At 39.3% G+C, this 14,124-nt stretch overlaps 1 protein-coding gene across 7 annotated transcripts in view; it reads left to right on the top strand.

The window, feature by feature from the left end:
* The first annotated feature begins 3,359 nt into the window (after positions 1-3,359).
* Gadl1 (GAD like acidic amino acid decarboxylase 1) overlaps positions 3,360-14,124 on the top strand; it is a 175,993-nt gene continuing 165,228 nt past the window's right edge. For 4 of the 7 annotated variants that reach the window (XM_087182170.1, XM_087182169.1, XM_021238736.2 and 1 more), the window contains exon 1: positions 3,376-3,510. The gene's annotated coding sequence lies outside the window, so the exon portion shown is untranslated. Of the gene's footprint in view, positions 3,634-4,843; positions 5,480-14,124 lie in introns of those variants that run through there. The other 3 variants (XM_087182167.1, XM_021238735.2, XM_087182168.1) reach the window with 3 other exon arrangements.

Raw genomic sequence — 14,124 nt, forward strand, 5'->3', positions numbered from 1 at the left:
TTTGTCCTCTCTTTTCTCTCATTCCCTTTTTGTTTGGAAAATGGACATCAATCAGTCTGTACTTCTGGTAACCATTTTGTGATCATGAGAAAGTTCTGAGACCTTAAGCCTGTGTTAAAGGTGCTTGTGAGGAAAAATAAGAAGGCTTCTGGGTCTCTGATGAAAAAGTCCCTCGGAAACACCAATCCTAGACCATCTATCTCTAAAATTCTTATTAAATGAGAAAAAAATTATTTAAATCACTGCTAATGTAGATCTTTGCTAAATTACTAGCAATTAAAAACACTTCTTTACCAATGCATAATATATCACACAAAAATCTCATGAGGTTTGTATTATCAATCCTATTTTACAGATGGGAAATCCTGGAACTCCTAAGTTGCTCATCCACTGGTAGCATTGGATGGACCAAGTTTTGAGCTAACAATGACTGCATGGGTCAGTATGTGAACAAAGACTGGATTCATAATAATTACCTTTTGATGCCTCTGAGTCGAGCATGCCAACATAACTTTCAGACCCACACAATGTGTGGAGCTTCTTGGTAGATGCAAGTGGTCCAAATGTTCTCATTGGAATACCAGCTGATGGAGCTTTTCCTTTTCCTACCTGTTCAACAGAAGACACATTTCTCAACTTCAAGTAAATTGGTTCAATAGTCAACTCTGCATGGAACAAGCAACCCTTCCTTCTTTCTCTACGTGTAAATTCCTACCTAATCCTTAGAAGCATTATTAGGGAAATCTGTTACTGTGATGAAATCAGCTTTAAGAAAAAGTGTGTATAGTATAGTAAGTGTTCAACAAATATCGAGTGAAGTTATGAATTCACTAGAATGTTCTCACAATAGCATCATCTGAATATTTCTTAAGAGTCATTTGTGTGTCTCATCTTGCTACAAGTAGAAGCTCCTCAGTAAAGAAACGGTGTCTGCCCAAGAGTAGTCCAGTGTCCTGCAACACCAACCAGGCTGTGTTTCTATGTTTGAAGGACACATTTTTTGAAAGGTTTGCTGAAAGTCTTTCACCACAAAGATTGGGAAAAGTGTCTTTGCTAATCAGTGCAGTCCAGTGCAGAGATGAGGCACAGGCTTTAAAATCTCAGAGAGCACCATTCCAATCATAGTTCAGAAACTCTTCACATCTGTGTTCTTGGGCAAATTCTTTAAACTGAGCTTCAGTTTACCCATCTGTAAAATGGAGGCAATAACAATTCTGTTCTTATAAGGATTATAAGAGAGAATGAATGAAAAGTACTAGTCAGGTTCTTCATTCATAGTACATGGTAGCAACTATGGTTAGTGAAATTTTTAATTATTTCAAAATGACCACTTCTAGTTGGCAGAATTTCTTAATCCCCCAGGTAGAATGAGCCATTCTCTCAGCTATGGTGTCCCAATACCTCATATCTTTCACAGAGCATAAAACATAACTATTAGTTGGTTCTAAGTCTGTCTCTGTTAACTACACTATTCTGAGGGCAGGACTTTTTCTTCAGATCTATAGTGCCTGGCACAGGGGAAGTATGCAGGAGTTGAAGAAAAAATGCAAGAAAAATGTTTTTGTCATAGGAATCAATATGATAGCTGAAATAAGCTAGCAAAGAGTGACCTTAAAGTGCAGGTCCCGGTTGTCAATCTAAGAAATTTCAAAGTTGGGCATGGTGGTGCATGCCTATAATCCCAGCACTCTGGGAGGCTGAGACCGGAAGATCACAAGGTAGAGCACAGCATAGTTAACTTAGTGATTTAGACTGTTAAAAAAAACCAAAAAAACCCCCGCTAAGATTAGCTTAGCGGGAAGGCCCTGGGTTCAATCTCTAGTACTGCAAAAAAAACTTGAATGGTATAACGCCTACTTGGAGGTGAGGGCAGGACTTGGAGGAGAGAGGTTCTTGCGTGGTTTTTAAAAATAAGACATTTCTATAATTGAATGTGTTCTTAGCAGGCCTTGCTGTGTCTCACACAGGTTTGTAACTTAACAGTAGCTGACCCTGGTCACTATGCTGGGCTGGAATGGAGGATGCTCATTTATCATAATGCTTTTTAAAAGAGTGAAAATTTTCCGGCATGTTTTCTTTTCCAAGCATTTTTAACAGAGTAACCAAAGTTTAATTTCTAAAATTCATAATGATATTCTCATCACTGGATCCCAGTCCTTTACCTAGTAAAACTCATTACAAATGAGACGAAACTTATAGATTCTAATTTTAATATTTTTAATAGTTCTTGTTGTAGGTATATTAGAAATAATTTTTATATTAATAATTATAACCATACATTATATTAATATTTTTAATATTAGAAATAATTTTACAATCCACTGTTGTGGATTGTAATCATGCTTGCCAGAGGAAGTAATCCACCACTATTGAATGAAACTGTGATTATGCAAAAGACAAACATGATTTTTTCCAGAGTTGGATCCCGGGTACTAAAAAAAAAAAGAAAAGAAAAACATGATTTTTTTTTCCCTTTTATCTCATTCAAGGGCCTAGATTACAAATGCAGTTCCATAATGTAGTTGTCATAAATGTGCTTTGAAATGGCATTAACTGCTATCAGCTGCCTCAGTTAAATGCTCCCAAGGGAATTTAAACATTAAAGCCGGTTGGAGTTATGAGAAAAGGGTAGTTCTTATTGATCAAATTTAAATTTACCGAAAGAACATGACTGAAACTAAATTTCTAGGAGCTTGGAGGAGCAAATGCAGCGTTTATAAAATTTTAACCTAAAGACAACACAAATCTTGAGCCTTTCTAATATATTTTCTCCTTTTGTTGATTAACATGTGGTAACTACACGCTAACTCCTTTCCCTTCTCTAAGAATTCTCTTAGAATCGTGCAGAGGCAAAAGGCTGAAATCGGATCAGGAAAAGGGACTCACTTGTACAACTCTTAAATGTCAGGGCAACACTCAATGAATGGGGTAGCAGGTTCTGTTCACAGCAGCTGCCCCCAAATAGGTTCATGGAGCTGGTGGCCTGGAGCAAGCATCATCATATTTAGCTTGGGGCTCCTCTGCTGGATCAGACCGTGCACAGAAGTGAGAGCAAAGAGCTGGACTCTAGGAGGGTCCTCAGGCCCAGGCCCACTCACTTGCCTGGCCCAGGCTCTACGTTGGAAGAGCTGGTGGAAGTGCTCCCGGTCTACCCCTTCTAGGACAAATGGCCCAGGCACTCTTCCCCAGCCCTTCTTCCCCAGCCCTTCTTGCTGGCGGAGGGATCCTGACCCCTGGCCAAGCTTGTGGCACGCGGCCAGCCGCGCTCCAAGTATTAATAGAGAGCCGCGGGCAGCGGGCGGGCGGCTGGCACTGCAGCCTCAGGTGGCAAAGTGCGAGGGGTGCAGAGCGCGCGGCCCGGCGTCTCCGGGTCTTGGCGCGCGCCTGCGCGTCCCCGAGGAGGCGCTGTCTCTGACCGCGCAGACGGCGCTGCGGAAGCCGGAGCTTGAGCCGTGAGGAACCAAGAGGAGCAGCGACTGGGAGCGCAGCGCCCGCAGCCTTTGGTGCACGGTAACCACTCGCGTTGGCGCCTCCGCGTCTTCTTAACCGGCCCCGACCCCCGTGTGGTTTCTAATTTCCCCGGTGCTCTGTGACCTGGAGGCCTAGGAGGACGTAAAGTGGCGGGGGTGGGTGGTAAGTTCCCATTCTGGACTTTTGCACCCTCTTCTGGACCTTTTAGGGTTGTTTGTAGAATCAAACTTTTAGCGCAGAGAGAGAGTCGCGTTTGGCACCTGATGAGGGTTTAAGTGAAAGTCGATGTTTCAGGGCTTGGCGCGCTCCTGTCGGTTTCCTCAGCCAAGGGAGTACTTTCCCTGAAAGAAAATTTTGCTTCTACTTTAGAACAAGGAAAGCTCACCCGCTGCTAGGTAAATGAGTTTAAAGGGCCTGTTTAGACCTCATAAAGTGGTGCTCCAGTGTTCTCTGGATTGGAAAACTGGGACCTCAGTTATTTAACAAAAACACCGCGTAGCAGAATTTCTAAAAATGATTTTATCACGGTGGTGTCATTTAGCTCTATTTCATTTATTTATTTATTTATTTATTTATTTATTTATTTATTTAGGTGTTTTGAGACAGGCTCTCCCAACCAGGCTGGCCTTGAACGCAGTGTGCAGCCCAGGCTGGCCTCCCTCACGTTGATCTCTTGCCTCAGCCCAGAGAGTCCTGGGAGAGTCCTGCAATCACAGGCATGGGCCGCCATGGCTGGCTAGCTACTTCTGTTTCTTCAAAATAAAGATTATCAACTCTCTTGAAGGAAAGATCATCTAAGATTGCTTTGAACGTGTGATTCAAAAGTCATCCAACAGAATTCACCTAAGTGTGTGTGGTTGGATCTTTGGCGACCACTTCAGAGTGGCTCTTAACTTTCTGTCTCCACAGCCCATACCCCTTCTTTCAGGAGTCCTTCTTGTTGCTATTCAGGCATCCTGACTAGCTAGCTAGTTGTTGACCTTTTGAATGAGCCTTCCTCCGGGGATAACTCCTCTTTGTATCAAAACCCTTTTGGATTGCCCTGGGCATGGCCTAATGAAGCCTCTGGAGTTAAAACTCCCTGGGGCTTCTAAGTCACAGGTACACTAGGCAACAGGGCCAGGGCTCCCTGAGGATCTGTAGTTTTCAGAGTTGTGTATTTTGCTCAATATCTGGGTGGGCAAGAATCACTGTACCAAAAGACACATTTCATTTGTTCTTATTGTACCACAGTGAATGCCCAATGTAATTGTCCCCATGCTCTTTCAAAAATAAATTTTAAAAGTTGCATTATTTTCATTAGATAGCATAAAAATCAGCCCTTTAAACCTCTAGAGCTTTTTGTCAGACACTTGCTTTTGTGCTTCTAGGGTGGGCTTATATCATAATTTAAGACTTTCGGCTATTTGAAAACTGGTTGAAAAGTGTAAGTTAAATTATTGATTTAAAAACAACCTTCCAATAATATGGTAGCCTTCTTTATCTGAAGTAAGGCTGGGCAGGATAGTTTTATCTCTGACCACTTTAGTCCTATTCTGTTCTGTTTGTTTTTAACCTTAATTTTTATTTTAGAGTGACTCAGTGTACATGTACAAACTCCCCATGATAAGTGTTACTATTTTGTGCTGCAAACATGTACTAATAAATAAGTGAGAAAAAAGAAAAAAAGTGACAGTCTAGAACGCTAATAGAATCACTTAAAAATAAATATTTCCTCTTCCTAAGTCAAACATGTGTCCTTGTAGCTGGGCATTCTGAACGAAACTCACTGAGTTCCATTATTGACTCAACTGGCAGCCAATGTCCCCAGAAGCCACCAGAGGCCAGACGTGAGAGCACCCATGGGACCCACTGTGTGAGTCTCAAGCAGCCTCATTCCTGAGGTGATACTGCAGCATGGCTGTCTGACACAAGCCCAGGGTGAAAGTTTCAGAGTTTCTTCAGTATCTGCAGAGCCTGGGGTGCATAGTACACCTGGAAAACAACGCGTGGAAGTCAGGGACCACAGGTAGGAAGACAAAAACAGGTCGCATGGCCCCATGTCTTTGTTGAGTCCAGAGCATTACAGGCTTCCGGAAGGAAGATTATTTGTCAGCTTAATGCAAGCAGGCACTAGTTTTAGGGAATGTGACTCCTTGATGTTCACCAGCAAATGTCTGAATGGTCCCTTTAAAGGAACTAGCAAGAAAGCAAGGACTTACCTGATAGGTGGCAGATACCTCCAAGCTTTTAGCACTGGCCACAGGCTAGAGCTATACCAGAGTGGGTGTCAAGGGTGACAGAGCTCTGCTTCTGGTAGGAGAAAGCTAAACTTACAACGTAAATTTGTAAGTACTTTTTAAGACGGATATGTCTGTAGTTTGTGGTGATTTTAGTAGCTACTGTAAATGAATAAAGTTCAAAGTTTAGCCTTTAATCTAAATTTCTGAGAATACCAAAAGGCTAAGTCACCTTGCTTCTGGTCATCCTTGAGCAGGTGATAAGGTGGTGACATGCTTAATAACACCTAATTGTGCCAAATGCTTGCCATGATATCTTTAGAGCATACAGGATATATCTGTCAGACCTAGAAAATCTTCGAGTACTGATGATGAGATCATGCAAAGTGGAGTTTGGTGAGCGTATTAGGGTATGCTTGTCTTGGACTCTCTTGTTGGCTATTTGTTATAGACCTGTGTGTTAGGGAAGAATATCACAGGGAATCCTGTTCCAGATAAAGATCTCTTATTCTGCATTTCATGCTTTGATATACATAGCTTATAATTTTGCCCTAGTACATCCAAAGGAGTGTAGGCAATTAATTATACCCAATTTAACTTTAATTTTATTAAAAATAAAAGGTTCTTTTTTTTAGTTTTCATGGATGTTTAATAAACTAAATTAAATTATAATACATCTTTCCAGTATCTTCCCTGTTATGTATTTTTTTCTTAAATTCTTTTGTTGGTACATTTTAGGTATACAATACATTTACATTTATCTTTGGAAACTTGTCTCTTTACATGATATATCTTGGTTCTTATTTTTTCCCCATTTCCTGCCCTCCCTTCATCCCCTCCACCTTTCCCTATTTACAAAGACTTTGTTTCCATTTTTTCCTTTTCTCATAATTTTTTCTTCCCCTTCTTTCCTTTCCCCCTCCGCTCCCACTTCCCCTACCCCTTTGGACCTTTTCTTCCTATTTCATATTATCAATTATTCATTTTAATCATTTTAATCCTTATTTACACTTTCAGTTTCTCACACCAGAGAAACTATTTGGCATTTACACACGTGGGTCCTATTTATTTCACTTAAGAGTCTGGCCTCAATGTGCATCCATTTAGCTATAAATGTCTCTAATTTCTCATAAAAATAAAAGATTCTTTGGGCTTAAATGTTTTCCCTATTGTTTGAAATTGTAACACAACTATCTACATAATTTTGCCTGAACAGATTTGGTTCTTGTGGAAAATTCTAAAACTCTTCCATAAAATGGAAGTAAAATTCCAATTTTAATTGGAAGAAATGGACAGAAATTTTTCCTGTTGGAAAGCTGACTATCATATCCTGTTGTAATACTGGTGAACTGGTATGTGGTAATAAAATTGAAACCCTCATATGTAGGAGCAAAATCTGTGTGTAATTAGTTTTCCTTTCAGGATCTTTCTCTTTCTGTGACTTCATCATTTCTGTTCCCTCCTTTTAGCCACCCTTAGATGAAATCCACCCCAGGCAAAATTCTTTACCTCTTGGATGATTCCTTTCTACCAATTCTCTTATCTAACTGTCTTTAACAAGTCAGTGGTCAATGTAAGAGATACTATTAATGGTAGTTTAAAGCTGAGGCTTGAAGAGGGTGACTGTCAGCTCTGAGTATTCAACCCAAGGCTTCAATACCTAATCTCTGACCTTGCCAACCCATTGGAATCAGTATGGATTCCTGATCTGGAGCAGCAACCTATGGCTACTTTTGAAAGGACCACTGAAGAATGCTGGAAAGGATCCAGGGATATGGTTCTAAGAGCATGGAAATGACAGTGGCTTTCTTTCTTCCTTTTGGATGAGAAGAACGAGGGAAAGGCTGTGAATATTTGAAGGTATGGAGGCAGCACACTGGCCCTCTTGCTTGGGTGGAGCCGTGAACTCTGCCCTGGGATAGGACCTGCTGGTTGCTAAGAATGAAAGGCAGCTTAGCTCTTAGGCAGTGGGACAGTGTTGCCCCATGGGACTCCTTCCCCAACATCCCTTGTCTCAGGCAGGCTTATGGATCTTGCTCCTCTCAGACCATGGCCAATGGGTCCATTTTCAAGACAGTGCCTCGGAACAGCAGATCCACTGTGGGCTAGAGCTGCCCTCCTATAGGTTACTGTAGGAATGGAGGAGGGAGAAGAGTGAATAGAAACTACACAGACTGTGTATCTCTGAATATGTGATTTAAATCCCTGTAGGCCTCAATTTCTTAATCTGTAAAGCAGAAATAGAAATATCCACTGTTTAGGATTATTATGAAGCTTAGGAGAAATATGCAGAGTGCACAGTCCATAATAGTCTTTCCATGAATAGAAAATTCAGCCAATTGTGTATGGAAGGAATTGAAAAATACTGGTCAGCTCGGTGAGACTTCACAGAACCATAGGCTAGGGGCATACTTTCTCAGTCCCCTTTGTTACTTGTTAAAATCTCATCTTGTCTTTTAATTCAGAAAGTCAGTAAAATGCGTGCTCTCCACACAAGCTGTACCTTTATGCTGCTGCTGCTGAGTCTTTGTTGTTTGGGGTTTCAGTTTTGGGAAGACTGAGAAGTTAACTTATATATTAAAGGAGAAAAATGAACTAAGAGCCCAGGTGATGTGTAGGAAAGTGATTTTCAGAAAGCAGTTTGGTTGATGGCATAGTGGAGTTACCACCACAAATGGCTTCAAAATTTTTATCCCTGCTTACTGATTTTTCCAGTGTAATTTCATAAACTCTGTGCTGTTCATAACTCTTCCCAAAGAATTTGCAACTGTCCGTATCCCTGTTTCTTGCCTATGAAGATGTGGACAACATCTGTGTGTTTACTGCATCCCCAGCATCTAGTGAAATGTCAGGTGCCTAGTAGGTACATATATTCAGCATGTGTTTGTTCAGTGAATTCATGCATGCAAGAATGATTAACAGAGCAATAGTAGAACCTGAGAAATAATGCACGATTCTAAAAATATGTAATCTTTTCACTGCAGCATTTAAATTTGTAATACATATTCACTTTTTCCTCCATGGAGCAGTAGTAGTGAAAATTTGTTTATATTTACACATCAAACAAGAGGGCATTATTTAGAACACCTAAATATATCACAGCTGTGTGGTTTAACACATTCAGGATGGGCCATTATTTGTATGTCTCACTCCCTAGTGGTTCTGAACCACTGGAAGTACATGCACGACTGTCCCATTAAATGACATGGGACAGTCCCATTGGGTGGTAGAAGCCAGCCAATAGGTCAGTCATGCATATACCACTGGTGCTTCAAGCCAGTGGTAACATGTTAAGTAAATTATAATAAGGTATATAATACCATGTGAATGTATTCCACTTCTTAGACAATGATTACATATTGTAAGAGGATATAGATAGATAGATAGCAAAGGATTAATACAGGTTGTCTATCTCTGTGTCGATGGGATTGTAGATATTCATTAAATTCTTTTGCCTGGTTATCATTTCCGATTCTTGTGTAATGAATGTTTTCTTTTATAAGGAAGAAACACAGAGGCATACTTTGTGTATTGCTGATCACTTATTTTGTACCACTAGTCACTGGGCGTTTAGGTGTCTTCTCAGCTCATTTTCTGAATTTGTCCTCTGAACTCTTTGAATATTAAAATAATTTCCAACTTTTCAGTGTTAAAAGACCACATAGTTGAGTTTTGAAAAGAAACCAGTGACAAAGGATATTAATTTTCTTGTTTTCATGTTGAATGCATTGCTTTGCTGCAAATCACAGGTAAACTAACTTTTGGTCTCCTCTCTGCCCTTGGCTTTCTTTATTTTATCATGTAAACATTTGATGATAGCTCACCCCTAATTTGCAAGTATCCCCTAATCATTCTGTGCATGTACTTGATACTTTGTTAAGTATCATTTCTTTTTCTGCAGAGTTAGCTCCAGGAACAAAGAACTTTGTAGAGTGCCTCCTCCTTTTACTACTGTTCCCCCCTCCTCCTCTCTCCTCTTCTTCCTCTTCCTTTTCCCTTTCCTTCTCCTGTGGGAATAGAGCTGTGAATGAGTAGCCTTTAATCTTACATATTTATATATTTTGTGAAAATTACACCTTCCCCTGGAACATCATGACATTGTTTTCTTGCTAACGTCTTGCTTCTTCGGTTTTGACTGAACAAGGGATACAGAGTTCCTTTTCCCAGTACCTACTATCAACTTCACTTTTCCTTGTAGGGATTTCTTTTACAGTCTTAATGGAATCCCTACCTTGTATTTGAGAGTTTTCTTCACAAACACTCAAACTCATTGAGTAGCCCTGAGCCCCCTGCTTTTCTTGATATCCAGTCCAGTGTACTCCTCTAGATGTCTGTCCTCCTCTTGATTTGGGGGTGGTATCCCTTTCCTAACCTTCGTGGTAGTAGAGTGGGTCTGGAAAAGCAAAATGCTTGAAAGAAAATAATATCTCCATGAAGGACTCCCTCCCCACGCATTCTACTACTGAACCTTATGGGTTACCCAGCATGCTCCTCCCCACTTTCTCCTTCACCTGGAGCACCTGAGGATTCTGAAAGACTCTGGATCCATGATGGTGACGTCTGCTTTTTCTTTATTGAACTTTTTGGATTTTGAGGGATGAATGGGTAGAACACCTTACTATCATTTTGTATGCTTGCAACCACCACTCAGATGAGGAAATATACTTTTGCCATCATCCTAGAAGCCCTTTCATTAGGCCCAATTCTAATCATGGTCCTTCCCTCCCTTTACAAAAACCATTATTCTGATTTGTATCATAAGTGCTTTTCTGCAAGTTTTATAGTTGTACCACTTGTGGGTGCAATCCTAGGCTTAAAAATTTAGTTTCATCCATTTTTAACCTATGATATTCCTTATTAATTTGTAAATTTTCTCTCCCATCATTTTCGGTTTTTATAATTAACACATTGAAGCACCTAAGCCATCTGAACTATAAAGTTACCCACAATCTGGATTTTGCTGCTTGATTGTCCATAGTTCAACACTTTTCTTAAATATTGCTTTTTTTTTTTTCCATTTTTTGAGACAGGGTCTCACTATGTATTTCAGGCTGGCCTTGAATTTACTATGTAGCCCAGCCTGGCCTTGAGCTTATGGTGATCATCCTGCCTCAGCCTTTCCAGTGCTAAGATTATAGGTATGCTCCACCATGCCCAGTTTAAGTGTCCAAATTCATTCTTTTGAATGTAGATATCCAGTTTTCCTAACACCATTTGTTAAAAAGACTGTTCTTTCCTTGTTGAATGACCTTGTCACCTTGTTGAAGAATATTTGTCCATATATGTGAAGATTTATTTCTGGGCTCTCTATTCTGGTTCATTAATAATATTTGTCCCTACGCTAATACCACACTGCTTCAATTACTTCATCTTTATAATATATTTTCAAATCAGGATGTGTGAGTCCTTCAACTTTGAGAATATATATATATATATTCCATTGGGATTTTGATAGGGATTGTGTTGCATTTGGGGCAGTATGAACATTTTAACAATACTCTCCTCTGATGCATGAACACAGAGACACAGAGTATCTTTAATATCTTCAATATCTTCATGTATGTCTTTGATATTTTTCAGCGATAATTTGTAGTTTTTTGTGCACGTCTTTCATCTTTTTTATTAAATCAGTCCTTAAATATTGTCTTTTATGATATTATAAATTTTAAAATTATTTTTAATGAGAACGTTTAAGTGTTTAATTTTTAAATAGATTAGCAATGAGCTATGAAACAGACAGCTGGTATTCGACTGATCTTTGTCCTTCATTTTTAAATATCCTATTTGCATATCCAACTCCAAATGCTTCCATGTCTAATCTATGGAGTCCTTCCACTCCACAGCCATCAGAAAGAAGAATTGAACTATAGTAATGGATTCCATATTATCATCTTGGATCAGAAGACCAACACTTGCTTGAAACTCCAGCGTGAAACACTTCAGCCCCTGTAGTCACAGATTAGACAATTTTAAGTAGATTGCTTAAACTATATCTGGAAATATGGAATGAAGCCCAGTTGTGGCAGAGGAACATCTGCCATGCAGCAGTACTATTACATGGAAAGTGAGATAATTTGTTCATAAAATGAGCATCAGGAAAAAATTCACATTACAGGCCCCATGACTCATTCCTGAGTAAGTCTGCAGCACCTGTTTAAGGCACAGTCCTTAAAGCAGTGGTGGCAACAGAAGCAGGACCGACTTCGTTCAGTTCCCTAAATAATGCATCAGATATACAGTCTGTCCCTGCACAGGCTCAGAGAGATGTCTGCCTCAATCACCATAACATAATGAACAGCAAAAACAAAACAAAACCTGTCTCCCACAGTATATTTTTCTATTTCATTCTCTATCTGTGTGGCTTTAGTTCTAAGCAGGACAAATTTTAAAATTGACTTCCCTTTTCAATTACTCTATCAAGGATGATAGAGGTCAGAGGACTTTCTACTTCATCATGTAGTGCATTTGTTATTTGTTTTGAAGGAAGGATTTACTTAAACTGAGCTGTATTTAAAAGCATACTCCCCGTGGAGTTCCATGCTTATTTATCCATACAATTTAATGCAATAAATATTTAGTGAGAGAAGAAAATAGGAAATTCTTCTCTTCAGTATGCCGGGGACTTCACTTATGCTGTCCTTGTGGACCCTCAAAAAAGCCATGAGATAAGTGTATTGTCTCTTGGAGCCTCATTGTGGTGGTCTATTAACTGATGCCTCACTACCCGTCGTCAGAAACTTAACCTCACTCTGTAGATCAAATCTCAAACTCTGCTCTTCCCCCCACTGCCCTAGTGGCAGTTGGCTATGTGTCCAACAGCTATTTGATTGAGTGCAAATTGGTCAAGACACCATATGTCGAAAAGTTAAGTATTTCCAGGCACTGGATTTCTAAGAACTGGTACATTCTGATGCATTCTGGATAAATTTTCAGTTCCATATTATGCCTTAAAACATTGCAAATCTTCTTCCAGAGTTGTAGGGTGGTCCCAATTTTTTCTTATATATATTTAATTAATTTTCAGCCAATTGTTTTTCCTTTGTATTGTTTATGATAATACTGAAACTAAGACTTCAGTAATGGGAGATTAAACAGAGCGTATTTCAGAATCCAATCTAAGAAGTTTTTGAACAATAGAAATAGCATTCATACTGGTGTAAGGAGATGAAAACCAACCCAGGTGAATACACCAAAAAGTCTGGCCTAAAATGAATGAGAAAAACATCTAAGTCTTCCTTAAAACTTTTTTGACAGAAATAGTGCAGATTCAATATAGAAAATATATATGAGGAGAACCTAAAGGTAAAAACATTATCCACCTAGTCATATACAACTACTTTTAATCACTAAGTATTTACATATTTTAAGTTCCATTTACATATGTATAAAGGGATTATTTTTCAATGAAATGGATCCTTACTGTACACACTATTTTGCAGTTTAATTTAGATAACTTTGTATTTATATTTTCCCCCCCAAATCCCTATTTTTAAATATTTGATGTACTCCAACATTTAACTGTTAATTTTGAGAGAGAAAAATAATTGTCTGAATTACTGAAGAGATCAAAAACAAAATAGAAGAAAATATGAAAATTTTTGAATATGAACAAGATTTAAAATATAAAAATTTGCAAAACTGTTCTATAATACATACAACTACTAATATCTAAAATAATTAGTAAATGAGAACATCAATTTAACTAACTCATTATAGTGCTTAGTGAAGTTAATCTAAGAACTGAGGAGCTGAATATGAGAAATTCGATAAAATGCTTGATTGCCTAATAATAAGAAGTCTAATAGATGACAATGATTTCATGCTTGTTTCTGGAATTTAAGGATCAGATTATAGAATGCAATTTGGCCAAGAGAAGAGTTATATTCAAAGGAAGTAGCACAACAGAGCAATTCTGCACACTGAAAGGTAAGGTACTGATTTCCCACCATTAATCACAGAGATTCTGCAGAAGTAAGCAAGGGCTTCTCCGGAGAGCAACTTCACACTTTTGTATTATAAAGACCAGAAATGCTATGATGAGAGCAGGACAGAGCCAGGGCAGGGATGCAGAGTGAGGTTTGTACTAATGTTTGAGAACAGGGCTTCACTGAGGGAGGGGGCTTGGCGACCTAAACAGAGCTATTCCCAGAACCAGATGCAGTAACTGAGGCTGCTGTACACTCCCCAGGGTCGGGTTACCTTCATGCTTAGTAATTCATGCTACAACCTTTGTGCTCACTGTGCTGTACACAGAAGACTTGGGGTTTCTGATTGCTCTGGGGTATTGCTGCATGAAAGGTCAAAGGCCAGAGCTACTTGCAGGCAGCATAAGATGGGCAGAAAAACAGGGACAATAGAGTTGATATGGTACACCAGAGTTGCAGTCACAAAGGTAGCTGGCCACTCCACTTAATGATACTCATAATAACAGCAA

Source organism: Heterocephalus glaber, unplaced genomic scaffold (assembly GCF_053883595.1).
Source record: "Heterocephalus glaber isolate CG9 unplaced genomic scaffold, H.glaber_assembly_v1.0 deba00001472, whole genome shotgun sequence".
NCBI lineage: Eukaryota > Metazoa > Chordata > Mammalia > Rodentia > Bathyergidae > Heterocephalus > Heterocephalus glaber.